Below are 24,847 nucleotides of genomic sequence, written 5' to 3'. Positions count from 1 at the left end.
CATGCAGGATCTTTGTTGCAGTGAGTGGAATCTTTAGTTGCAGCATGCAAACTCTTAGTTGTGGCATGCTTGTGGGATCTAGTTCCCTGACCAGGGATCGAACCTGGGCCCCCTGCATTGGGAGCGCGGAATCTTAGCCACTGGACCACCAGGGAAGTCCCAGTTTCACCCTAGTTATTAATCTCTAAGTCACCCTGCCCTACTCTTTTTTGCTCTCTCAGTCTTGCAACCTATATTAAGTCTCCTCTATTTGAAATATCTAGTATGTTTTCCATTTTCTTGACTGGATGTTGACAGAATGTTCTAAGGGTAAAAAGAATCACAAATAAATTTTAAATTTACCTCAGTAATTTTGTTAGTAACAACATGAATACTATATTTTTAAAAGTTACGTATGGGACTTCCCTGGTAGTCCAGTGATTAAGACTCCACGCTCCCAACGCACGGAGGCCGAGGTTCAGTGCCTGGTCAGGGAACTAGATCCCGCATGTTGCAACTAAGATCCCGTGCGCAGCAACTAAGATCCCGCATGCTGCAACAAAGACCTGACACAGCCAAATAAATAAATAAATAAATATTTTTTAAAAATAAAAATTATGTACACTGTAGTATAGAACAAATAAACGTGAACAGTACTAAAAAATAAGATTTTCAGTTTAAGGAAAGAGAGACAAATATAAAATCTAAAGAAAAGAACCCTGTAAAGATTCAAATTAAATTGGAAATATCAATATGAAGTTTTGATTTCTAAAAAACATATTTTCTCTCTCTGCCCATTGGAAGGACCTAGAAATAATGAAGACCCAGTAAGCAATGAGCATTCCTAGCACTCAGATCTTGGTTTCTAATGGCATTCTCTGTAAAAGTAACTAGGTCTTCCTAGAAAAATGACTGATTTCGGGTCAAGAACAGAGAGAGTATAAGGTGCACCTGGAAAATCTTGCGAGAGAAAACAACCCAAACACCAAAGGGCACACGGGGCACGTCAAAAGGACACACAATACTAGCCTGAAGACAGTCATACTGGTGAAAGTTCTGCGTTAAAGAGACTAATGGCTGTAACTAACTGTAAAATAATGAATAAATAAAAATTCATGTGCCTACAATGATACAGAAAATAGCAAAGAAACTCATTTGCTACCACTGATGTGACCAATTCTTCACCAAGAAAATTTACAATGAAAAGCAAAGAATTAAACAAAACACCCTGCCTTATTAGGAGAGACTTTTAGTAGTTAATTCTCAGTTGATTCTCATTTATTAGCCAGCTAATAAATGTGGAAGGAATACAACAATAACAATCATCCTTTTGCAACCTCCAGTGAAACAACTGATTCAGGCAAGGATCTCTGATGGACTTTAAAACCAACAGGTGAAAGATGGAATAGAGTAATTGTGTTGTATTAAATTGCTACCCACAGATTACTTGATCCATGTAAAGGGAAACCTTTACAATGGAAAGATCTAGGACTTGCACATTAACCAAGTGATCAAATTCAGCATCATTATAATGGCAAAAGCTGACATCAAGTGTGATACAATTTGAATACACAGTATCACAAAGGATTGTAAATTGTCAACTGTCTTAAAAGGTGATAAAGGAAGGAATTAATTGACACAAGGAAATAGTAAGACAAATCATGAATGTGGAAGAGTCTACCAGAGAACCAGACTGGTCTCTTCAAAAAGTCAGTGTCACTGAGCGAAAGAAAAAAGAAAAAAACAAAAACAAATGGGGGGAAGGGGAGGAGGCTATTTTAGATTATGAAGCAAAAACTAAACAACAGCCAAATGCAATTTGAGAATCCCAACTGGATCCTGGTTCGTACTTCAGACCTTTGCGCTAGCTGTTCCTTATGTCCCCAAAACTTAGCATTAAACATTCTGCCTTGTGTCTTTCAGCCTGAATATCACCTTCTCACTGAGGCCTTCTCTAAACCAATCTCAATTAGTCTTCCCTTTTACCTAACTCTCTTTTATTATCTTTGAAGTATTTATTACTGTCTGAAGTTTTGTTCATTCATTAACTGCTTTCTTCATTCTCGAACGTAAGATCCTGGAAATCAGAGCCCTTGCCTATTCTGTCCACTGTAACCCTAATATCTTGAACCATGCCTAGCACACAGCATTCAATAAATGTTTTTTGAATGAATGGACCAATGAACAAAAAGGCAAGAAAGACTCAACAGACACTTAGGATCATGCAATGCCTCAGAAAGCTCATGAAGAACATCAGCCCATAAGAATGAAATGCATACACTGAATGAATATTTGAGTGCCTAATATGTAAGTACTAAATGTGCATATAAGACACTAAAAATATTACATATGAATTATACTGCATGATATATCCCTTTTAAGTATTTGGCAGGAATTAATTAGCACAGTAATTTTCTTTTTGGATATTAACTTTAACCTAATTGTGCAAGGGCAACAGTGGTTAAGTGGTGGAGCATACAGGAGATACTCTACAGAGCTGGATAGAGTAGTTAATGAAAAAAAATGTCTCCTACCTAGGAAAATGAATATTCCAGTTATAAAAATGAACATGATATACATGAGAGGCAGTGAGACTAGTCTGGCTTGAACAGACTGCATGATGGGTGTCATGTAAAATAAGGCTGGAAAGGTACAATGAGGGCCAAATGGAGAGCTTCAAAGATAAGTAAGGCAGTAGGCAATAATGAGTTACCATAGTTTCCCGATCAGAGGGGAAACATTCAGATCGTAGTCCCTTAAGATTGGTCTGTTATAATACTGTCACTTCAATCTTAATCATTTCCAAAAATTACCAAGAAGAAAAACTCAAATAACAGCAAATACTTCCTATGCAGTGTTTACCATGTGTTAGACATTTAGCTAAATATTGCACACGTATGTCATGCAGTAGGAATTGTAACTCCCATTTTGAAGATGAGGGAGGCTGAGATCATACAACTAGTAAGTAGCAGAGCCCTGGCAACAAGACTAGTTAAGAACTATAGCAGTACTTCAGTCTGCCCTCAGCTCATAAAAGCCTGGTCTAGAGTCATGTCAGCAAGTGTAACAAGGAGCAGGGAAATCTAAGGGATACTGAGGAAGATAATACAGATCTACATGGCAGGATACAAAAGTTTTTTTTTAAAAAAAGAGTATTAACAAATGACTCCCAGTTTCATGGTCTATCAGACCAGAATAAAAGTATTCTATCTACAGAAATGGGAATACTGAGAAGGGAACTTGGTTAGTAAAGGTTTTTATGTTAAGTGAGGTAAGAGGTGAAACAATGGACTCAGTTGTGAACACGTGGACAGCTGAGTTAGAGGATATGCTCTATAAAGTCCCTGGAAAACCAAGAGGCATAAAAGAAAGATCACATCTAGATGGATTTAAGAGACATAAGGGCAGTGGTATCAAATGAAGACATGAATAAGCCCAGTTCTCCAATCAAAGACAGAAAGGGAAGCACAGGGGAAACCAGAAAACATGTATTCCTGCTACAGGTATGTCTGCATACAGGACAAGTATGCCACTGGACTACGCTATGAGGAAGCTAGGAGACAAGTTCCCCTTGTCCCAGTTTCAATGTTCCATGAAACAATGTAATAATAATGTTTAAGATTTAAGTGTTTACTATATGTTAGGCAATGTGCTGAGAGGTTCACACGTATTCCCACATTTAATTGTCCCAAAACGTGGGCATCATCCTCAGTTTATAGATGAAAAAACTGAGGCTTAGAGAACCTAAGGTCCATACCCAAGGAAAGTAGCAGAACTAGGGTAGGGGCCTGGGTCTACCTGGGGTCAAAGCCTATGATCTTAATTACTATATTGAAATAAATAATTATCAAGCCAGCCCACAGAGCATATGTAAACCATTACGCTTCCTCTGTGTGTGTGTTTATACCTTGACATAAAAATTGCCATTTTAACCATTTTCAAATATGCAGTTCAGTGGCATCAAGTACATTAACATTGTTGTGCAACCATCACCACCATCCATCTTAAGAACTTTGATCCCAAACTAAAACTCCATATCCATTAAAAGGTAACTCCCCTTTCCCTCCTCTCCTCAGCCCCTGGCAACTACCATTCTACTTTCTCTACGAATTAGACTACTCTAGGTACCTCATACAAGTGTAATCATACAATATTTGTTCTTTTGTGGCTTATTTCACCTACCATAATGTGTTCAAGATTCATTACCACTAAGTTACTTATAAGTTAAATAAAATGTGAAATTCTAACACACACATCATTATGCAGCTCTATGGGGAATTATATTCCAAAATTCCATTATGATTTATGAAACACACTTGGAAGAGAGAACTGCATTTACTGGAAAAAAAAAAAAAAAAGGTGGGGGGAGGTAAGGAAGACAGACAAATCAAAATTTGAAGGACCCACAGGAAAGTAAAACTTCAGATTCAGTAATAAGGAAGACAGCAGCTTGCTTGATTTTGACTAGACTGAAGGATCTATCTAAGTATCTCAAAACAAAAGCTAAGAAAGCAGTCCTGCAGAACAGACTGCAAACATAACACTGCTGGATCAACCAAGAAAAGACAAGACACTGTCGCTTTTTGGCAAAACACAGCAAGACAACTAGCAAAAAAGTTTTAAAAATAAATACTGAAACAGAAGGATAAATTCCATTTTCCCTTGATTTGCATCTGAAAAACCAGCAGATGGGAGAGGCAACATTTAGTAAAACTGTATTGATCAATTTATAATTAACATCAATCTTTCTCCAAACAATGCACCAAGAGGTTCATTCTGGAAAAAAATTTCTTGTTCTCTAGATAGTAACATGAATCAAACATTTAAGATAAGAATAATAAAGGAAACACAAATTTGGAAGAGTATGCCATACCAGTGAATTCCTTAAAATAACTGAAATAAAAGTATCCTAAATGTTAAATATTATAAGGGAGTATTAGTAGCTAAAACTGGAACTTGTTTGCCTTTATAGAAATTAAATGAACTGGGACTTCCCTGGTGGTGCAGGGGTTAAGAATCCGTCTGACAATGCAGAGGACACGGGTTCGAGCCCTGGTCTGGGAAGATCCCACATGCCGCGGAGCAACTAAGCCCAAGTACCACAACTACTGAGCCTGCCCTCTAGAGCCCACAAGCCACAACTACTGAGTCCCCGTGCCACAACTACTGAAGCCCGCGCGCCTAGAGCCCGTGCTCCGCAACAAAGAGAAGCCACTGCAATGAGAAGCCCGCACACCACAACGAAGAGTAGCCCCTGCTCACCGCAACTAGAGAAAGCCGGGGTGCAGCAACGAAGACCCAACGCAGCCAGGAAAAAAAAAAAAAGAAATTAAATGAACTACCTGAAATCTATGTATTACTAGGAGACAAGAGAAAATATGTTACTATCTAAGCTAAGTTACTGTCCAGAGTAGTAAAATTTTACAAGTACTATTGTTTTATATAATATCTGTACATTTATCAGATTTATATATATAAACAAGCATCAAAGTACCACAGGATACTTCCACCTTTGAAGCAAAACAGAACAGCAACACTAGAAAAAATCAAATAAAAAGCCTAGGAGAAAACTTTAGAAATTAAAAAGTAGAAACTTAATACAGGAAGAATCAGAATTCAAAGCAAATTTGCTTTCCAATACATGCCTGAGTAAGTAAGCACAAAATTAAGCTATATAGGAGTACCACTAATTTTACAAGACATTTAGAAGAATGTCACAAGAAACAATTTTAAAAATAAGCGGTAGTGTTATGAGCTTCATACTGGGCAATTTTAAAATGACTTGTCTGTAGGTCATATCTTTCTACATGTGACAACAATATAGAAGAATGAACAAACACATCACCTTCACTTTCTTGTCAACCACTACCTTAAAGCACTCATGTTCAGTTAAGATACAGATGGTATGTGTTCAATACTGCACCACTTACAGATTCTACTCAATCCAAAAATCCGCAAAATTTCTGCAATGTAGGTGACAACATGCTAAATTAATTATAAAATACCACAACACTAAGGTGAGGAACTTGCATTGAACAGAAGTTTAATATCAGAGATGCTAAGCAGCCTCAATCTACATAAATAGATTCTATAAAATAGTTTAGTATACTTCTGGCTTAAACTGTCAGCTTCACCTCAAAAGGAGAAGGACCTTCTTGTTTTACTTATTACTGGGAGACAGGAGACAGTACTAATCACTTACAGTTATTGGGAGACAGGAGACAGTACTAATCACTTACAGCTGTCATTCTAAGGGACTGACAACTAAACATTTATTAACTGAATGTGATCAAATTCAAATCATACAGTACTTTTTGTGGCAGTTTACAAAACAAAAATAAAAGCATCACCACTCTAGAGCTGTCACCACTTAGTAATCGGAGATATTTTAAATTGCAGCTGCAATGTTTGTGTTTATTGCCTGTGCCTATGACTCACTCTCAAAAAGGTTCTCCCAAGACTCTGGTGGATTTTTGAGAATGCAGAAACCATAACTGGGGCATACTGTGTGGGAAGTGTCATGACAATGAATGAATAAAAGAGGAAAAGAACTCGTGACAGAAAATTTTTAAGTTTTTATAAAAAGCAGGTTGCTCACAAAAGGCATATTTTTCTGCAGAATAATAGGAAAGGTTGGGGAAAGCCACCCTGGCTCTGAGAAGCCTTCCTTGACTCCCTTGGTTGGGTTCAGTGCATTTCTTACACTACAATATATTTATCTAGTTTCTCAGTCTGGCTCCCCAACCAGACTGCAGGCAACTTGAGACCAAAAGCTGTCTTATCTTAGAATCATCAGTACCCACTTCCCAAAATGTCCAGCACACAGAGGGCTCTCAATAGGTATTTTCATAAAACTGGTTATTGAATAATCAATCTTACATTCACCTTCTATTTTACAAAGCACTTTCACAAACATTACTCTTTTGCTTCACATTAACAGTCTTGTGAAGTGGGAAGGGCATTATTTAAACAAATGGCTTCTAGTTTTATATAGACTGACTACAGCAACCCTGAAATCACAAAGATAATCACATATTTGTTCATCTTTGAGATAACTTCTCCTTGGGACCTCAATATTCTTGAAAACCTAGAGGTTTTGCTAGCATTTTCACAAAGGGTAGCAATTACACAGCTCTGAGTCCTACAGAAGGGTTTTAACTATATAAAGCAGTGTTACAGAAGGCTCTTCTAGAAATGAGGCATTTAAGAAGCATCCTAAGCTATTTTTCCTGATCCTCTTTTTTTGTGACTCTGAGAAGGCAAGAAATTGCAAAAGGCAAAATACTGGAGAGTGAATGATGTCATGGATGTCATGAAGTTGCATCAATAGCTGATGATGATTTAGCACAACAATGCAACACATTATGCCAAGAAGTATAATGTCAAACCACCAGGATGTTTTACTGCATTAATTTTATGACTCTTTATTAGCAAATTGAAATGCAGAGTGGCTCTCCAATTGTCTAAAATGGAGAAGTTGTTGGTTTAGGTTTATGGCCTTAGCAAAGGCACTAAGAAAATGTACAAATCTCCATGGAAAAGGCTTTAAGAAAAGAAAAAAACGGTCAAAAAATTAGCTACTATTAAACTAAACAGTTGTCATTTTAACAATTAAAAGCTTTTTGAAGTAGACAAAACACCCATGGGTCAATGTAGATAAAGTAATATATTCATACTAGGCTTGTCAAAAGCAAACAGTTACAGGATATAAAATGACAACATACAACAGAAAGGAAACCAGTTAGATTATACACATGAATACGCTCAAAATTAGGGATCTGAAACAGAGCACCACTATTCACTGTAAAAGCTATAGACTGAATCTTAAATGTTCAATTCTAAATGATGCTATTTCCTCTCAAATTTTCCTTGTCCCTTTAAATCCATGACGTCATCATTCTTAAGCACAAGCGAAACAAATTTAAGTTATAAAAGGTACTTGGTGTGTCCAAGCCAATGCTATCTCCTCAACAATTCCCCGTAGCACAACTGCAACTGAAGCCTTCATTCCTCAAGGAAGAGACCACAAGGCTTCAAACCGGCTTCCCCACTTGAAAGAAACAAAATCAAAGTCTCCAAATTAGCATCTGAACAACAACAAAAGTTGTTCTCAAAAAGGGTAAGTATAGTACAATGTCCCTGCCAGCAAGCGAGAACTGGTAATGTGTCTGAATCTTCACGCTGAGCAAATAGGAATCCCACCACAGAAAAGTCCAAAGACTTTGGCAATTTAGAAATGAAGCTTTTATTTTCCTAATAAAATTCGGGAGATGAACAGACAAAAGCAATTGGGTATTCCGAATCTTAACAATCCAAAGGTTTCAAAGGATCGAGAGGACTTCATTAGCCCCGAAGTTACTTTCCAGACACTATCAAGATCTTACGACTGTTTTTTTCTTCGTTTACAAAATTGGTTCCCACCCTCCACGGTTCCCTTTGCACCAATTCTCACCAGAAGCCTTCCACGGTCACAACGTGGGCTGCTGTCTCAATCAAGGAGATCCGCAGTTCCTACTTCTCTGGGGGAACACTCAAAAAACTAAGGGGTAGGAAAGGCTGCTTGTGTTTCATTTTTTAAGCCAATTCCAAAATCTTCCTTTTGCAGCTTCAGAGATGCTGGCCCCTCGCCGCAGCCCCAATTTTGGAGGGCACCGAACTCCGGCTCCTCTCAAAAGGCGTTAAAGATTTGGGGGTGGGGTGGAAGATAATTTGACACCACAGAGCCATCCTTACCCTGGTCACATACCCTTTCGTGGCTCCGGTGAGGGGACGAAAACCTCCGTGCTAGAGGGGAGAGGCCGGGTTCGCCCCCATCCCAAGGGCTGCCTGGAAAGGGATTCTCCTCCTCCCTGCCTAACCCGGGGAGGCCGAGAATGACTACAGCAAGGCCCCCAGGCCAGCCGGCACCGACCCCCGCGCGGGGTGCAGGGCCTGCGCCGGACCCGTGGCATAAAGGGCATAAGCCGCCAGCTCCCCGCCGCGGCCCCGGGAGAGGAAGAGGCCTCACCTGGCCCAGCCAGCGCCACGCTCTCGGGTACGCTCCGCTGGCGAAGAAGGTGAGGGAGCCGGGGATAGGACCTGAGCAGAGGCGCTCCGCCCCAGGCCGCGCTTGCCGCACTCGGGATTCCTCACAGCTGGCGGGACACCGAGCCGCTCCGAGCCGCCATCTTCCTCCACTCTAACGCTGCAGGCACCTCCGCCGCCGTCACCGCCGCCGCCGCCGCCGCTCCTGCTGCTCTGGCCGGGAGAAGACCGCACGGAGCGCGCATGCGCCGGGGACCGGCACACAGGACACACGCGCGCGCGCGCACACGTCAGTGCGGCGGGACCGCGGCAGGCGGCGTATGGGGGGCACCATGTTGGGAAGGTACAAGCCGTGGCCCGCCGCCCCCAACCCCCACCCCTCTGGTCTCCGGGAGATTCTCCGAGATTGGAACGCCGCCTGGGGGAGCCAAGCTGGAGTGAGGAAACATCGCGCTTCCGCGCCCGCTTTCTTCGGGTGCCTACAAACGGCATTAGAACTGCACTCACCCTCCTCTGCACTGCTAGGGACAACTGAGTAGTTTTCCCAACGGCTTGAGTCTATGATAGATGTTAGACCAGGAATTAATTCATTTGTACCCCGAGGGCCCGATGAGCACAAGCGCTCTTGATGTCAACTGAAGGAGAGAAACTCAGTGCCTTGGTTATGCAACCGAAGCCTCCCATAATTGTGTACCAGCCATTGTGTGACTTGTTACTAGCTCCATGTTTCAGATGAGGAAACTGAGTCACGGGATATATCGGTTATTTTCCCAAAGCCACATATCTGGGGAGTTGGGGTGGGAAGGTAGGATTTGAACTCAGGCGCATCTGGTTCCCAAGCTCTTGTACTTTCCAGTATCACTATCACTGGTTCCAGCAAAATCCCCCTTCCAAGGGAGCAACCTGGTGTGTAGGTGAGAACCTTCATGAATTACCTGCACAGCATGTGGTCTAAGGAAATGCCAGAGATACGGAGCCCAAGGGCTTCAGTCTTCATCCCTTGCACCTAAAAATGAAGCAACCTTGAGCTGCCAGCCCACCACCCTGGGATAAAGTGGACCTTCTGGGACATCTCTTAGGACATAGGGCTGGGTCAGAACCCAGGTCTGCTCTCAAGTTGGGAAGGCAAGATGCTATTGAACAAACTTGGGTCAACCTCACACTAGAAAGCACTAGATCTGTGTTTCACAAACTTGAATAATGCAAAGACCCCTAGGTAAACATTCATGGAATCCCAGTATGAGAAACACTGATTTAAGAAACTCAAGTCTTTCAGTTAGGAAATATCACTGCAAAAGAGAAACTTGGCAATTATAAATATAAATAAATATTAAAATTGTATCATTAAAAATCCCAAGCTTAAAAATTGTCATAGAACTTGTGAACCCCCCCCACCCTGACCCCCAAGTACCCTGTAGACTCAATGTTAGAAACACTGGACCAGCTTTTGAGCACTTCCTTTTAAAAATGCAGGTTCCACCTTTTGGCTCTCTGAGCAGTACCATGGATGTTAGCAAGAACAAGCACCTTATGAAAGGCAGCAAAAAGGGAACCAAGAAGAAAGTGGTTGATCTATTTTCTAAGAAAGATTGGTATGATGTGAAAGCACCAGCTATGTTCAATATAAGAAATATTGGAAAAGCACCAGTCATAAGAACTCTGGGGGGACTTCCCTGGCGGTCCAGTGGTTAAGACTTTGCCTTCCAATGCAGGGGGTGTGGGTTTGATCCCTGGTTGGGGAGCTAAGATCCCACATGCCTCATGGCCAAAAAAACAAAACATAGAACAGAAGCAATATTGTAACAAATTCAATAAAGAATTTAAAAATAGTCCGCATCAAAAAAATCTTAAAAAAAAACAAAAAACAAAAAACATAAAAACCTCTGGGAACCAAATCCCATCTGATGGCCTCGGGTTGTTGTTTTTTTGTTTTGTTTTGTTTTTTTTAAAGATTGATTGATTGATTGATTGATTGTTATGTTGGGTCTTCATTTCTGTGCTAGGGCTTTCTCTAGTTGGGGCAAGCGGGGGCCACTCTTCATCGCGGTGCGCAGGCCTCTCACCATCGTGACCTCTCTTGTTGCAGAGCACAGGCTCCAGACGCACAGGCTCAGCAGCTGTGGCTCACGGGCCCAGTTGCTCTGCGGCATGTGGGATCCTCCCAGACCAGGGCTCGAACCCGTGTCCCCTGCATTAGCAGGCAGATTCGCAACCGCTGCGCCACCAGGGAAGCCCCGGGTTGTTGTTTTTGAAGTGAGCCTTCCTGATCTGCAGAATGATGAAGTTGCATTAAAAAAATTCAAGGGCTTCCCTGGTGGCGCAGTGGTTGAGAATCTGCCTGCCAATGCAGGGGACACGGGTTCGAGCCCTGGTCTGGGAGGATCCCACATGCCGCGGAGCAACTAGGCCCATGAGCCACAACTACTGAGCCTGCGCGTCTGGAGCCTGTGCTCCGCAACAAGAGAGGCCGCGATAGTGAGAGGCCCGCGCACCGCGATGAAGAGTGGCCCCCGCTTGCCACAACTAGAGAAAGCCCTCGCACAGAAACGAAGACCCAACACAGCCATAAATAAATAAATTAAAAAAAAAAATGCATTGAGTTTGGGGGACATATATCTAATATTAAAAAAATAAATAAATAAAATTCAAGCTGATTACTGAAGATGTTCAGGGCAAAAACTGCTTAATTTCCATGGCATGGATCATACCTGTGACGAAATGAGCTCCATGGTCAAAAAAACAGCAGACCATGATTGAAACTCATGTTGATGTCAAGACTACCAATGGTTATTTGCTTGTCTATTCTCTCTTGGCTTTACTAAAAAAATGCAACAATCAGATTCAGAAGACCTCTTACGCTCAGCACCAACGGGTCTGACAAATCCGGAAGATGGTGCAGACAAATGACTAGATAGAAATGGTCAATAAGTTGATTCCAGACAGCATTGGAAAAGACATGAGGCTCACCAGTCTAATTATCCACTCCATGATGTCTTTGTCAGAAAAGTAAAAATGCAGATATATATATAACAGAATCACTTTGCTGTACACCTGAAACTAACACAACATTGTAAATCAACTATATTTCAATTAAAAATTTTTTAATAAAAATAAATAAACAATAAAGTAAAAATGCTGAAGAAGTTCAAGTTTGAATTGGGAAAACTCATGGAGTTTCATGATGAAGGTAGTAGTTCTGGAAAAGCTACTGAGGGTGAGATAGGTGCTAAAGTTGAATGAGCCAACTGATATGAGTCATGAGTCCAAGAATCTGTTTAAAATTCAGACTCTTAACAGTGACAAAAAAAAAAAATCTTACTTGTATAAAAAAATGCAGGTTGCAGGGCTCACTTTAGACACTGACTCAGACTTCTTCTAAAGCTCCCCAGGGATTCTGATGTCCAGTTAGGTTTGGAACTGCTAGATTATGTTAGAACAGGTTCAAATACAGAAACCACTCCACCCTGAATCTCCTAGCTCAAAGACAGCAGGGATTTTTGTCCGTTTTGTTCAATGCTTTATCACATAATTATAGAGACTGGCACCCTGTAGGGACTCGCTAAATATTTGTTAAATGAATAAAAGAATGAATGAACTGGGAATTTGAAAACTAAGAGGGCATTCAGTCAAATATTTAGTGAGCACCTAATATGTGCCAAGCCATGTGATATGTACAGCAATATACTTTTAAATAAAACAACAAAGTCCCTGCCCTCATGGAGAGCCCAACAGTTTACTGGGAGAGACAGACAATAAACAAGTAAATAAGCCAATATAAAATTATCAATTGTGATAAGCACAAAAGTATTATTATTAAAGCAAAGACTTTAATCACAGTTGATGTATATTGTATACTCTTATTAAGTACCAAATACTGCTAAGTAAGTGCCATTGTTGAGCTTATTTTACAGATGAACCTGAAGCACCCAGGGATTAAGTGACTCAACTCATGGTCATGGGTAGGGTTTGAACCCAGGTGGTCTCACCTCAAAGCCTTTTCTATTGACCTCTACACAATGTTGCTTCTGACAAACAAGAGGACATAAGATTGAGGTCAGTTTATATATGGCCTGGAATATCAGGAAGAAAACTGGGTATTACCTCCTAGGTCATGGAGATTTGGGGGCAAGGAGGATATGCGATGAAATGGTGTTTTAGAACAATCTCTCTGCAGTGTGAACACAGATTGGGACATGACTGGAGGTAAGGGGACAAGATATGAGGCTAGGATGAGAGGAATGGCTATGATCTCTCTCATAAGTATCATCCAGAGTCCATCCCAACAATCAATTACTGAAATTCATTTCTTATGTTCTTACTTATTTAGAATAAATAATATATGTACATAAAACAAAATTCAAAAGGTACAAAAGGATATATAATAAATTTTAAGTCCATCCTACCACTCCCCCAGCTACCTGGTAAACCTTGCCTCTCCACCAAAGTGACCACTGTTACAAGTCCCTTATATCTTTCCAGAGATGCGTATACAAATACACTCAAACACATATAAATAAATAAGCCTACAAATAGCAGCAAACTATACACACTGCTCTGTATTTTGCTCTTTTTAAAACTTAACTGTAGTTCTTCAAGATCATTTAATGTCAGTTTATTTAGAACCATCTAACTTAACAATTCATTCTATTCCTTTGCATGGCTGGACCATGTATTTTAAAAATGAATCCTCTAGTGATGGACATTTGTTTCCAGTCTTTTGTGATTATAAACAAAGCAGCAATTAATATCCTCATAATTTTATTTGCATATGAGCCAATGTATCTACAGGGAAATTTCCTAGAAATGCAATTGCTGGCTCAACAGGCATGTACATTTTAAATATTGGTAGGTTGCCATTTATTTCTTAACTGTCTACATAGCCCCAGCTTGGAAATCAGATGGAAAGTTTTCTCACTATGGGCTTTGCTCTTATATTCCTATCACATACCAGAGTGTTTCACGTGATAGATCAAAGGTACCTGCAGTTCTGAGTGCAAATCACTAAGCCCCAAACATGAATGGTATAACAAACATATTTCACAAGAAAGAGAAGCTCATGCTTTAGGGTCTCTGTCAGTGCCTGTTTATGCCACTGCCTCAACTTTTGGGGCTCTCCCGCTGGAGGAAGAAACATCCACCACTTCCTCAATTTTAGACCTTACTTGGTTCCATCCCCTCATTTTACAGATGAGGAAGGGACTTGCCCAGGAGGCCTATGTGATTAACTAGGGCTGGCCTCTTGATTATCCATTTGGTGGAAGAAAAGCTATTTCCTTTGTAGCAACCTCAAACGAGCTCCAAGATCTCTATCTTTCTGGTCTCTTAGTAGATTCAGTCTTTTTTTTTTTTTTTTTTTTAATAAATTTATTTATTTTAGGCTGTGTTGGGTCTTCGCTGCTGCGCGCGGGCTTTTCTCTAGTTGCGGCAAGCGGGGGCTACTCTTCGTTGCGGTGTGCGGGCTTCTCACTGCGGTGGCTTTCTCTTGTTGTGGAGCACAGGCTCTAGGCGCGTGAGCTTCAGTAGTTGTGGCTCCCGGGCTCTAGAGTGCAGGCTCAGTAGTTGTGGCGCACGGGCTTAGTTGCTCCGCGGCATGTGGGATCTTCCCAGACCAGAGCTTGAACCCGTGTTCCCTGCGTTGGCAGGCGGATTCGCAACCACTGCGCCACCAGGGAAGCCCTAGATTCAGTCTTAAGAATGCCCAACTTGGGACTTCCCTGGTGGTGAAGTGGTTAAGAATCCACCTGCCAATGCAGGGGACACAGGTTCAACCCCTGGTCCAGGAAGATCCCACATGCCGTGGAGCACCTAAGCCCGTGTGCCACGACTACTGAGCCTGTGCTCTAGAGCCCACGAGCCACAACTACTGAGCCCGTGAGCCACAACTACTGAGTCCGCGTGCCACAGCTACTGAAGCCCACGTGCCTAGAACCCGTGCTCCTCACCAAGAGAAGCCACTACGGTGAGAAGCCCGCACATCACAACGAAGAGTAGACCCCGCTTGCCATAGCTAGAGAAAGCCCGCAAGCAGCAACGAAGACCCAACGCAGCCAAAAATAAATAAATTAATTAATTTTAAAAAGAGAATTGGAGAATATTAGAAACAATTTTAAAAAATGCCCAACAAATTCCTTTGTTAAGTAAGTCTCATTGCCAAATGTAACACAATTGTAAGAAACTGTCTCCCTCTGCTGGTAACATACTGCAAATACAAAGCCTAAAACGACTTCATGACTTGCAATTAGGAAAAACTAGACGTAGGTGATGACTGATTGATGGTCTCATCCACCTTGCTGCTGCCAAGGCTCAGTTAGGATAATTTACTTAAAAGAATGAGTTCACAGGAGTATGTATTCAAAGTAAATATAGTTCCAGAGAGTGAACAAGACATAATCTTTTTTTTTAATTAATTTATTTAATTTATTTATTTTTGGCTGCATTGGGTCTTTGTTGCTGCGTGTGGGCTTTCTCTAGTTGTGGCGAGAGGGGGCAGTGCAACGGGCTTCTCATTGCAGTGGCTTCTCTTGTTGCAGAGCATGGGCTCTAGGCACACGGGCTTTAGTAGTTGTAGCATACAGCCTCAGTAGTTGTGGCTCACGGGCTCTAGAGCACAGGCTCAATAGTTGTGGCGCATGGGCTTAGTTGGTCTGTGGCATGTGGGATCTTCCCAGACCAGGGCTCGAACCTGTGTCCCCTGCATTGGCAGGTGGATTCTTAACCACTGCGCCACCAGGGAAGCCCAAGACAAAATCTTTCATCTTTGAAGTTGGTCAGGCTGTTAACGGTATTCGTGATATTTTAGAATAGAGTATTTGAGCTGCTAGTGGAATAGCCATGTGAAGTGCCAGTAAGAAGCCTAGCTATATGAATCGGAAATACCAGGTCAATTCAGGGCTGTAAATCAACTTTGAGAGTTACCAACAGTGGGTGGCTTACACCATGAGCATCTAGGTAAAAACAGTGGACTGAGGACAGACCCAGAGATGACCGATATTCCAGAGACAGGAAGTCATGAAACCAGAAAATTAGTAAGCAGGTTACTTTAAATGAAGACTAGTAAGAGTTAATACATGACTGCAATTTATAATAATCATTAGGAATACAAATGGCAACATTTCTCAACAGGAAATTGTCACTTTATAAAGATTAATGGTGGACTTCCCTGGTGGCGCAGTGCTTAAGAATCTGCCTACCAATGCAGGGGACACAGGTTCGAGCCCTGGTCCAGGAAGATCCCACATGCCGCGGAGCAACTAAGCCCGTGCACCACAACAACTGAGCCTGCACTCTAGAGCACATGCACCACAACTATTGAAGCCCACATGCCTAGAACCCATGCTCCACAACATGAGAAGCCACTGCAATAAGAAGCCCGTGCGCCACAATGAAGAGTAGCCCCTGCTCGTCGCAACCAGAGAGAGCCTACATGCAGCAATGAACACCTAACGCAGCCAAAAATAAATAAATAAATTTATTTAAAAAAAAGAAAGATTAATGGCATGCTAAAAACACAAGAAGAAACCCATTCAAAAAACCCATTCTAAGTCAGATAACTTGATTATAGCAGCCAAATGCAACACTACTGAATGATATGATTTTAATACTGAGAGGCCTACAGGAACATGTCAGTGAGAATAAAAACACAAGGTGTTTGCTTTTCCTCCTGCTTTTGTGTTTGGGGATAAAAGGATAACTAGAGAAGTGAGAATTATGTCTTCTTAAGGCAGGCAAGACACCTCCATAATGATAATAGGTCATCTTTAGAACTCTTACTATGGGTTAAGCATTTTCCTAAGCTTTTTAGCATAGTAACTCATTTAATCCTTACAATCTACCTTTTTTAAAGTATTTGTTTATTTATTTATTTATGGCTGTGTTGGGTCTTCGTTTCTGTGCGAGGGCTTTCTCTAGTTATGGCAAGCAGGGGCCACTCTTCATCGCGGTGCGCGGGCCTCTCACCGTCACGGCCTCTCTTGTTGTGGAGCACAGGCTCCAGAAGCGCAGGCTCAGTAATTGTGGCTCACGGGCCCAGCTGCTCCGCGGCACGTGGGATCTTCCCAGACCAGGGCTCGAACCCGTGTCCCCTGCATTGGCAGGCAGATTCTCAACCACTGTGCCACCAGGGAAGCCCCCTTACAATCTACCTTTGAAGGAGCTATTATTATTATCTTTTTTTACACTTGGGGAAACTGAAACTGAGGCACAGAAATCCTAAGCAACTTCCATAAGATCACACAGCATGTTAAATTTGGAAGTGTCCAAAGTCGAACTTTAAAGTCCAGGGTCTCCAATTCTATACTGTAGAAAAAAAAAAAAAAAAAGAACACTGTTTAGGAAGACACATAAAGTAAGTTTCGAAGGTAATGTTAATGTACGTATCTGTCATTAAAGACTTGAGAACTTCAGCAGTTCTGGTCATCCAGCTCAGGTGCAATTTCATCAACTAATCTTGATAAAACAACTAATGTTTTCACCTCAAGCTAGAGGATATAAACTAGTGTTAATAGATACTTGGAATACTGCTCTATGAGCAGGAAATACTGTAATCATTTTCACTCTACCAGATAGAAATAATAAAATGTTTTATGCACCAGCGGATATTTTTTCATCCTTTTGTTACCAAGCAAGGGCTCACTGTCTAACACACATAGAAGCGAATACTATGGCACCAGCTTTTGAGAAAAGAAAGCATTTTATTGTGAGTTAACCGACAGGAGGCAGGGCTCAAATCTGTCTCCCTGTCCAGTGTTCAGGGCAAAATGTAAGAAGTTAGGGGAATTTCAAACTTGGCACAAGCTTATTGGCTAGTGTTGACGGTCAGAAGCTGATTGGAATCAAGCTATTTGGGCAGCTGGAAGCTGGATTTTTCTTATTGAAGAACTTCTTGCTTGGTAAAGGGCTCCAGTGGCAACATGTCTATTGTTTGAGTTCTGTAGACTGAAGATTCTTGGTTCTGGGGTCATCCTGGAGACATGGGTTCTTGTCTTGCACATGGGAGTGCTGTCTCTGTAAAATAACTCAAGGTTTGATTAGTCAACAACCTATTTAAGGAGACAAAACCAGGGTAAGCAGGTCAATGTTTTATGTGCTGTTTTAGTCCCCCCCTTTTACTTTGTACATTCTTCAATCTTAAGGCAAATAGGGCGACGACCACTCTAGCTGCTTCCTGCTGAGAAGGGGCATAGATTTTTATAAGAGGAATAAAATTGTTTTTGCACTTGATTGTAAATATTCATGAGTCCCACTTTGAACGCTTAAGTCTTTGGCAATCAACATGTGAGTGGGGGAGGCCTTTTTAAATATATGAGATAGACAATAAGTAAAAAATTTGGTGAGTAAAAAGATTAACCCCATGATACACAGAACTATGATTCCTAATTTTAACAGTCCTCCAAAAACAGACCTTATTCTTTGGGAACCAGTGAAAACATGTTATTTTTAACATTCTTAGTGATTGAATTTGGATTTATATCGGCCTGGTCCAGACTTCTGGGCGGAGCTGTCTACTTTCGAGATGTCCTCATCTTCTTTTCCTGACCAGGTAGAGACTTAGCTGTCCTGTTTCTATTTGAAAAGTAACTGAAGTTCAGTTAAGGGTTCACAAGTGTAATTAGGGGCCGAGAAATCAGCAGTGGGTTTCCAGGCCCCCCTGGTGTTAGGAAGGTTGGGTCCTCCTACTTCCTCCTGTCCATGGAGAGCGTGCCCTGTTTGGGAATTGTAAAGGGGACAAGGGGGGTGCTGGTTAGAAATGGGTACTATTTTTACTCTGGAGGGGTGTATCCAAGGTTTAACTCCTTTTAGCTCTACTGAAGAATGTGTAACCAGAAGGACTTCATAGGCTCCAATCCACTTGGGTTGCAGTTGATCCTCAGGGCAGTAATTTTTACAAGTTTGAGGAGGACCCAATTCCCTGGGCTTATGCAGTGCACAGGAATGTCTGCGGGAAATGTTAATTGGCTGGAGGCATATTTATATACAGAAAATAAGATAGCACCAAGAGACTGTACACATTTTATAGTATTTAATTCTTTTACAATGAGATCACTTTCAAGACAGCAATAATACTTAGTCTTAAGGAAGGGTCTCCCATTAACGTTTCATAAGGGCTCAAGTGGCACTTGCTTCTAGCGACAACTGTTAAGACATCATCTCAAGTGAAGTTGGTTTCTTGACATACTTCGGTGATTCTCTCTTTCAAGGTATGATTCATCATTTCAGTCATGAGGGTTCCATGAAGCATGTAACTTCTATTGTAGTTCGAGGGCCCCAGATACCCCTTGAGTTACCTTGGCTATGAAAGCTCCTCCACTATCACTTTGAATTGAAAGAGGCAACCCAAAATGAGGGCTAATTTCTTTTAGTAAGGCCTTTTTACCTAGGAAGCTTTCTCCTTCCAGCACAGAAAAGCTTTGACCCATCCTGTGAAGGTGTCCACAAATACCAGCAAATATCTATAATGTCCCATGGCTCTTGGCATAACAGTAAAGTCTATTTGCCAGGCATCTCTTGGTTCTGTCCCTCGGGTTTGCACCTCTTTGAATATTGGAGGTGGCCCGGCTTTAGGATTGTTTCTGGTGCAAATCAGGTAATTTTGTATTACCTTTTGGATGGTCCTTTGCATTTATGGATTAACAATAAACTTTTGTAGCCAATGATAGGTTGCATCCCTCCCTTGATGTAGATGAGTAATAATTCTTTCCATTAAATGTTGGGGCATAAGCACTAATCCCTGTTCATTATATATCCAGCCTTCCTTGTTTGTTTGGTACTGATCACCATCTATGTCTCAAGAGTCAGCATGAAATCCCCATTCATCATCTCTCTCTAGATCCATTTCTGAATACTGAGGCTTAAACAGGGAGAGGTCCACACTTTGAATGAGTGCTAGGGTGTTTGGCTCTGGTCGCCTGTTTTGCTGCGTGTTCAGCCAAATTATTTCCTTTAGCTATACAGCTATCAGTCTTTTGGTGCGGGCAATGTACTATGTACTTCTTCCAGCATTAAAACAGAGTTTAATAAGGCCAGTATCTCCTCTGCATGTTTAATTTTTTTCTTTCCTGATGTTAGTTGACCTCTCTTTTTCCACATGGCCCCATGTGCACGCATGACAGAGAAGGCATACTTAGAAGCAGTATAAATGGTTACCTTTTTCTTAGCTCCAAGATGCAGGGCTCTCCTGAGGGCTACGAGCTCTGCCTTCTGGACAGACATACCTGGAGGGAGGGCTTCTGCTTCTAGGACCTCCTGATGAGTTGCTATTGCATATCCAGCTTTTCGGAGTCCACAATCCATGAAGCTGTTCCCAACTGCAAACATTTCCATATCTGGACTCTCTAAAGGCTGATCAGTCAGGTCAGGTCTTCTAGAATACTCTTCTTCAATTTTTCATATACAATCATGGACAGGTTCTTCTGTTTTTGTGTACAATCGTGAACAGGTTCTTCTGGGGAGCAGAGTGGCTGGGTTTAAAGCAGATACTTCTTTTAATGTTACCTTTGGGTTGTCAAATAGTATGGCCTGGTATTTGCCCAGCCTCCCCAAAGTAAGCCAATATCGGCCCTTTTGTTCAAGTAAAAGTTGCACACGATGTGGGGTGTGCACAGTGGTAGGCCAACCCAGGGTAAATTTTTCAGCTTCTTGTAAAAGGTCACAGGTTGCAGCCATAGCCCAGAGGCAAACTGGCCATCCTTGAGTTACAACATCCAATTGTTTGGAAAAGTAAGCCACTGGCCTTCTGGCAGTATTTAAATTTTGAGTTAGCACTCCAAGACTCATGCTCTGTCTTTCATGCACAAAAAGATCAAATAACTTTCTAATGTCTGGGAGACCAAGTGCTGGGGCTGTTGAAATTTTCTCCTTGATGGTACGGAATGACTCATGGCATTTCGCAGTCCAGCTTAATGGCTCATTGGCATTTCTTTTGAGAGCCTCATATAGAGGTTTGACTATAAGTCGGAAGTTAGGAATCCAAATACGACAAAACCCAGCCATTCCTAAGAATCTTCTCAATTGCTTTCTGGTGGTGGGTACATCCACTCCAGCTAATGCTTCCCTTCGACCTGGCAGCAAGTTTCTTTCTCCTTTTGATAATTCAATTCCTAGATATTTTACAGCTGGTTGAGAAATTTGTGCCTTTCCCTTGGAGATTTTATATCCCCGGTCTGCCAAAAAGTTTAAACTGAGGATTGTATTTTGGTCTGAAGCTTCCTTAGTTATACTAGCGATTAGTATATCACCCACATACTGGAGTAAGATTCCTTCATTTAATTGGAGATCCTTTAAGTCCTTGGCTAAGGCCTCCACAAAGATGGTGGGGGCATTTTTAAATCCTTGTGGAAGTACAGTCCAGCAATACTGCTGTTTTATATTAGTCTCTGGATCATTCCACTCAAAGGCAAACAGTTCCTGGGACTCAGGACTTAGGGGTATGCAATAAAAGGCATCTTTTAAGTTCAGAACTGTAAACCAGCAAAAGTCTCCAGATGAAGTTGTAAGCGAAGTATAAGGATCTGGCATCACTGAATGTACATCCTCTACAATTTGGTGGATAGCTCTCAAATCCTGTACAAAACAATAATCTCGGGTCTTCCCTGGTGGCGCAGTGGTTGAGAATCTGCCTGCTAATGCAGGGGACACGGGTTCGAGCCCTGGTCTGGGAAGATCCCACGTGCCGCGGAGCAACTAGGCCCGTGAGCCACAACTACTGAGCCTGCGCGTCTGGAGCCTGTGCTCCACAACAAAAGAGGCCACAATAGTGAGAGGCCCGCGCACCGCGATGAAGAGTGGCCCCCGCTTGCTGCAACTAGAGAAAGCCCTAGCACAGAAACGAAGACCCAACATAGCAATCAATCAATCAATCAATCTTTAAAAAAAAAAAAAAAAAAGATAATCTCCAGTCCCAGGTTTTTTTTTTTGTTTTTTTTTTATTTTATTTTTTTAAATTCTATTTATTTATTTATTTATTTTGGCTGTGTTGGGTCTTCATTTCTGTGCGAGGGCTTTCTCTAGTTGCAGTGAGCGGGGGCCACTCTTCATCACGGTGCACGGGCCTCTCACTATCGCGGCCTCTCTTGTTGCAGAGCACAGGCTCCAGACGCGCAGGCTCAGTAATTGTGGCTCACGGGCCTAGTTGCTCCGCGGCACGTGGGATCTTCCCAGACCAGGGCTCAAACCCGTTTCCCCTGCATTGGCAGGCAGATTCTCAACCACTGCGCCACCAGGGAAGCCCATAGTCCCAGGTTTTTGTACTGGCAGGATGGAAGTGTTATATGGGGATTGACAAAGTCGGATTAATTGGCATTTAAGAAAAGTGTTTATCAGAGGCTTTATACCTTCCTTTGCGTGCCTCTTTAAAGGGTATTGCTTTAACTTTGGAGCCTGGGCACCTGGATGGAGTTTTACTACAACTGGGTCAGCCGTCTTGGCTCTTCCTGGTGTCCCATCAGCCCAAACTTCTGCTCTTACCTTAATTTCTTCAGGGACATCTGGTTGAGGCTTGTCTCCCAATTGTAATGGCGCAGCTTGGAGGGCACAGTCTTGACCTGGGAGTACTTTGGTGTCTACTTTTTCTGCTGAGAAACCCACTTGGTCATTTAAATTTGTTAGTACCTCTTGCCCTGATGAGGGACTATGACATCCAGGCACATACACAAAGCTGTACTTTACATGTGTTTTCTCTACATGACATTTAAGCCGTTGTAGAAAAGGTTTCTGAGAGACTTCCCCAGATACACCAGTAATGGATGTTATCTTGGGGGAGAGGGGGCCCTGTCTGTTTTTGGGACACTCCCTTTTCCAGTGCCCTTCCTGTTTACAAAAGGCACACTGTTGTGGCCCAACAGATGGATGGCCTTTCCGAGTGGGTTTTGGAGGTCTTACCCGTGGTCGTTTGTTCTCTCCTGCAGACGTCCTGCTGGGTCTTGACTGGTTACAGCTGAGCAGAGCAACCTGCCTCACGATGCATTGCTCCTGCTTTCCCCAAGTTTCGTATCGGCCTTTGAACACTTCAAAAGCAATCTGGACCAACTGAGACGTTGGTGTTCATGATCCCCCTTCCAGTCGTTGTAGTTTTTTTCTTATATCTGGGGCACTCTGACTGATACAGTTTAAATTGACCAGTCCCATGTTATCTGGGTGTTCTGGATCAATATCAGTATATTTTCGGAAAGCCTCATAAAGCCTTTCAAGGAAGGTGAATGGGCCCTCCTCGGGCCCTTGCTGTACATTCTGGACCCTCTTGAAGCTGTTTGCCCCTTTTTGCAGTCCAGTTATTAAACAATCTTTATAATGATTCAGCCTTGCTTGATCCCCTGGGTCACTGGGATCCCATTCTGGTTCAGTTCCAGGGATGGCCTGCTTTGCTGGAGTTCTGATTGGATTATTTGGTTTTAATTTAAGAAGCCTTTTGGCTTCCTGGAAGGCCTTCTCTAATATCATGCTGCATTCCTCCGGACTGAGTAGGATACTCATGAGGGTCTCTATGTCAGCCCAGTTAGGATGAAAAACAGCAAAAATATATGTAAAGAGATTCTCCATATTCCTAGGATCATCTTGATAAGATGGCATTTTAGCTTTATAATTAAGTAAATCTATGACTGATAAACGATGATGCATGATTCCAAGTGCTCTGGATTGGCCTTGGTCATCCAAGCCTGCTGGGACCTGCCTTAATGGAAATTGTCCCGCCTACGGTAGAGTGTTCCCTGGGCCAAACTGAATACCCTGGAGGGTACAGGCAGGGGAGACCATTCCTTTGTGACCATCTGCTAAGGGCGAGTACAGAGCCGGACCAGCAGCCCTAGGAGGATTGGTAAAAGCCTTGGCACTGCCTGCAGGAAGATCCCCTTCAGGATTCGCGGGAACCACAAGAGGTGCTGAGGGAGGGGCTACCGAAGGAAGTGCCGACTGTCGGGCTACTGCAAAAGGTGCAGACGGAGGCACTAGATCGTCATTAGACTTTGACTCAGGTAAAACAGGCTTTTTGTGAGGTTCTTCCCTCTGACCCATCATTTTATCAATAAATGCCTTATGCATATTCCTCCTCTTATATAAAGACATAAATGAGTCTACATATGGGATTTCGTCCCATTTTTTTCTCTCTCTTACAAAACGAGTCTAATTGTATAATAGCATTATAGTTCAAAGACCCATTTGGGGGCCATTTTTCCCCTGACTCCAGTAGCTCTTTGGGCCAGGCAGTGTTACAAAATAAAATCATTTTCTTCTTTTTCATAGGCTTAGAGGTAAACATTGACCAACCTCAAAGAACACTTTTCAAGGGAGTGCTATCTGGTACGCTGTTATCATTCCCCATTTTGGAAGGGTTTTTTCCTCAGGATGACCACAGCAAAATGACATAAAACAGATTCAATAAAGTTTTTCTGTGGTCATCCAATAGTTAACTCTATTAGCCAATTCCTAACAAATAAAACAGTCAGACATAGACAAAGAAATCCAAAGGCCTGGGATTCTAACAGGATCTTTTGAGTACCTCGGTGGCTATAACGTTTTTTTTGGCCGCGCTGTGCGGCTTGTGGGATCTTAGTTCCCCGACCACGGATTGAACTTTTCATACTGTCTCCCTTAGAGTGGGACTCTAACCCACAATCCTGATTAGACAATTATTGTCTAATAATTGTTACTAGACAATTTAGGCACAAGCGCGTTTTAATGAGGTTACTCACCCAAAAGATCCAGGAGCTGTTTCTTTCCCCAAAAGTGAAAGTAGCGCGGAGGAGCCTGGTGCGCAGCTGCGGCGGGAAGCAGGAACCCAACAGCCGAGCCTCTAGACAAATCGGGTCTAGGTGGCCACTCAGGGTCGGTGACGAGGACCTACACCCAGCCGGGG

At 42.2% G+C, this 24,847-nt stretch overlaps 1 protein-coding gene and 1 long non-coding RNA gene across 8 annotated transcripts in view; both read right to left on the bottom strand.

The window, feature by feature from the left end:
* Nucleotides 1-9,559, bottom strand: part of FBXO42 (F-box protein 42) — an 89,429-nt gene extending 79,870 nt beyond the window's left edge. Inside the window, exons 1-2 of one of the 4 annotated variants that reach the window (XM_082393663.1) lie at nt 8,987-9,554; nt 7,919-8,029 (exon numbers count right to left, since the gene is read on the bottom strand). The gene's annotated coding sequence lies outside the window, so the exon portion shown is untranslated. Of the gene's footprint in view, nt 1-7,918; nt 8,030-8,986 lie in introns of all 4 variants that reach the window. The other 3 variants (XM_082393665.1, XM_082393662.1, XM_082393661.1) reach the window with 3 other exon arrangements.
* Nucleotides 9,560-17,673: 8,114 nt separating this feature from the next.
* The window catches only part of LOC309629606, a 7,830-nt gene continuing 656 nt past the window's right edge, over nt 17,674-24,847 (bottom strand). Inside the window, exons 1-2 of one of the 4 annotated variants that reach the window (XR_014245137.1) lie at nt 24,684-24,847; nt 17,674-22,571 (exon numbers count right to left, since the gene is read on the bottom strand). The exon at nt 24,684-24,847 is cut by the window's right edge and continues 656 nt beyond it. This is a non-coding gene — a long non-coding RNA (uncharacterized lncRNA). Of the gene's footprint in view, nt 22,572-22,878; nt 23,967-24,683 lie in introns of those variants that run through there. The other 3 variants (XR_014245138.1, XR_014245139.1, XR_014245140.1) reach the window with 3 other exon arrangements.

The sequence above is a fragment of the Balaenoptera borealis genome (assembly GCF_965194805.1).
Source record: "Balaenoptera borealis genome assembly, chromosome: 1".
Taxonomy (NCBI): domain Eukaryota; kingdom Metazoa; phylum Chordata; class Mammalia; order Artiodactyla; family Balaenopteridae; genus Balaenoptera; species Balaenoptera borealis.
This window is presented reverse-complemented; position numbering and strand designations above follow the sequence as displayed.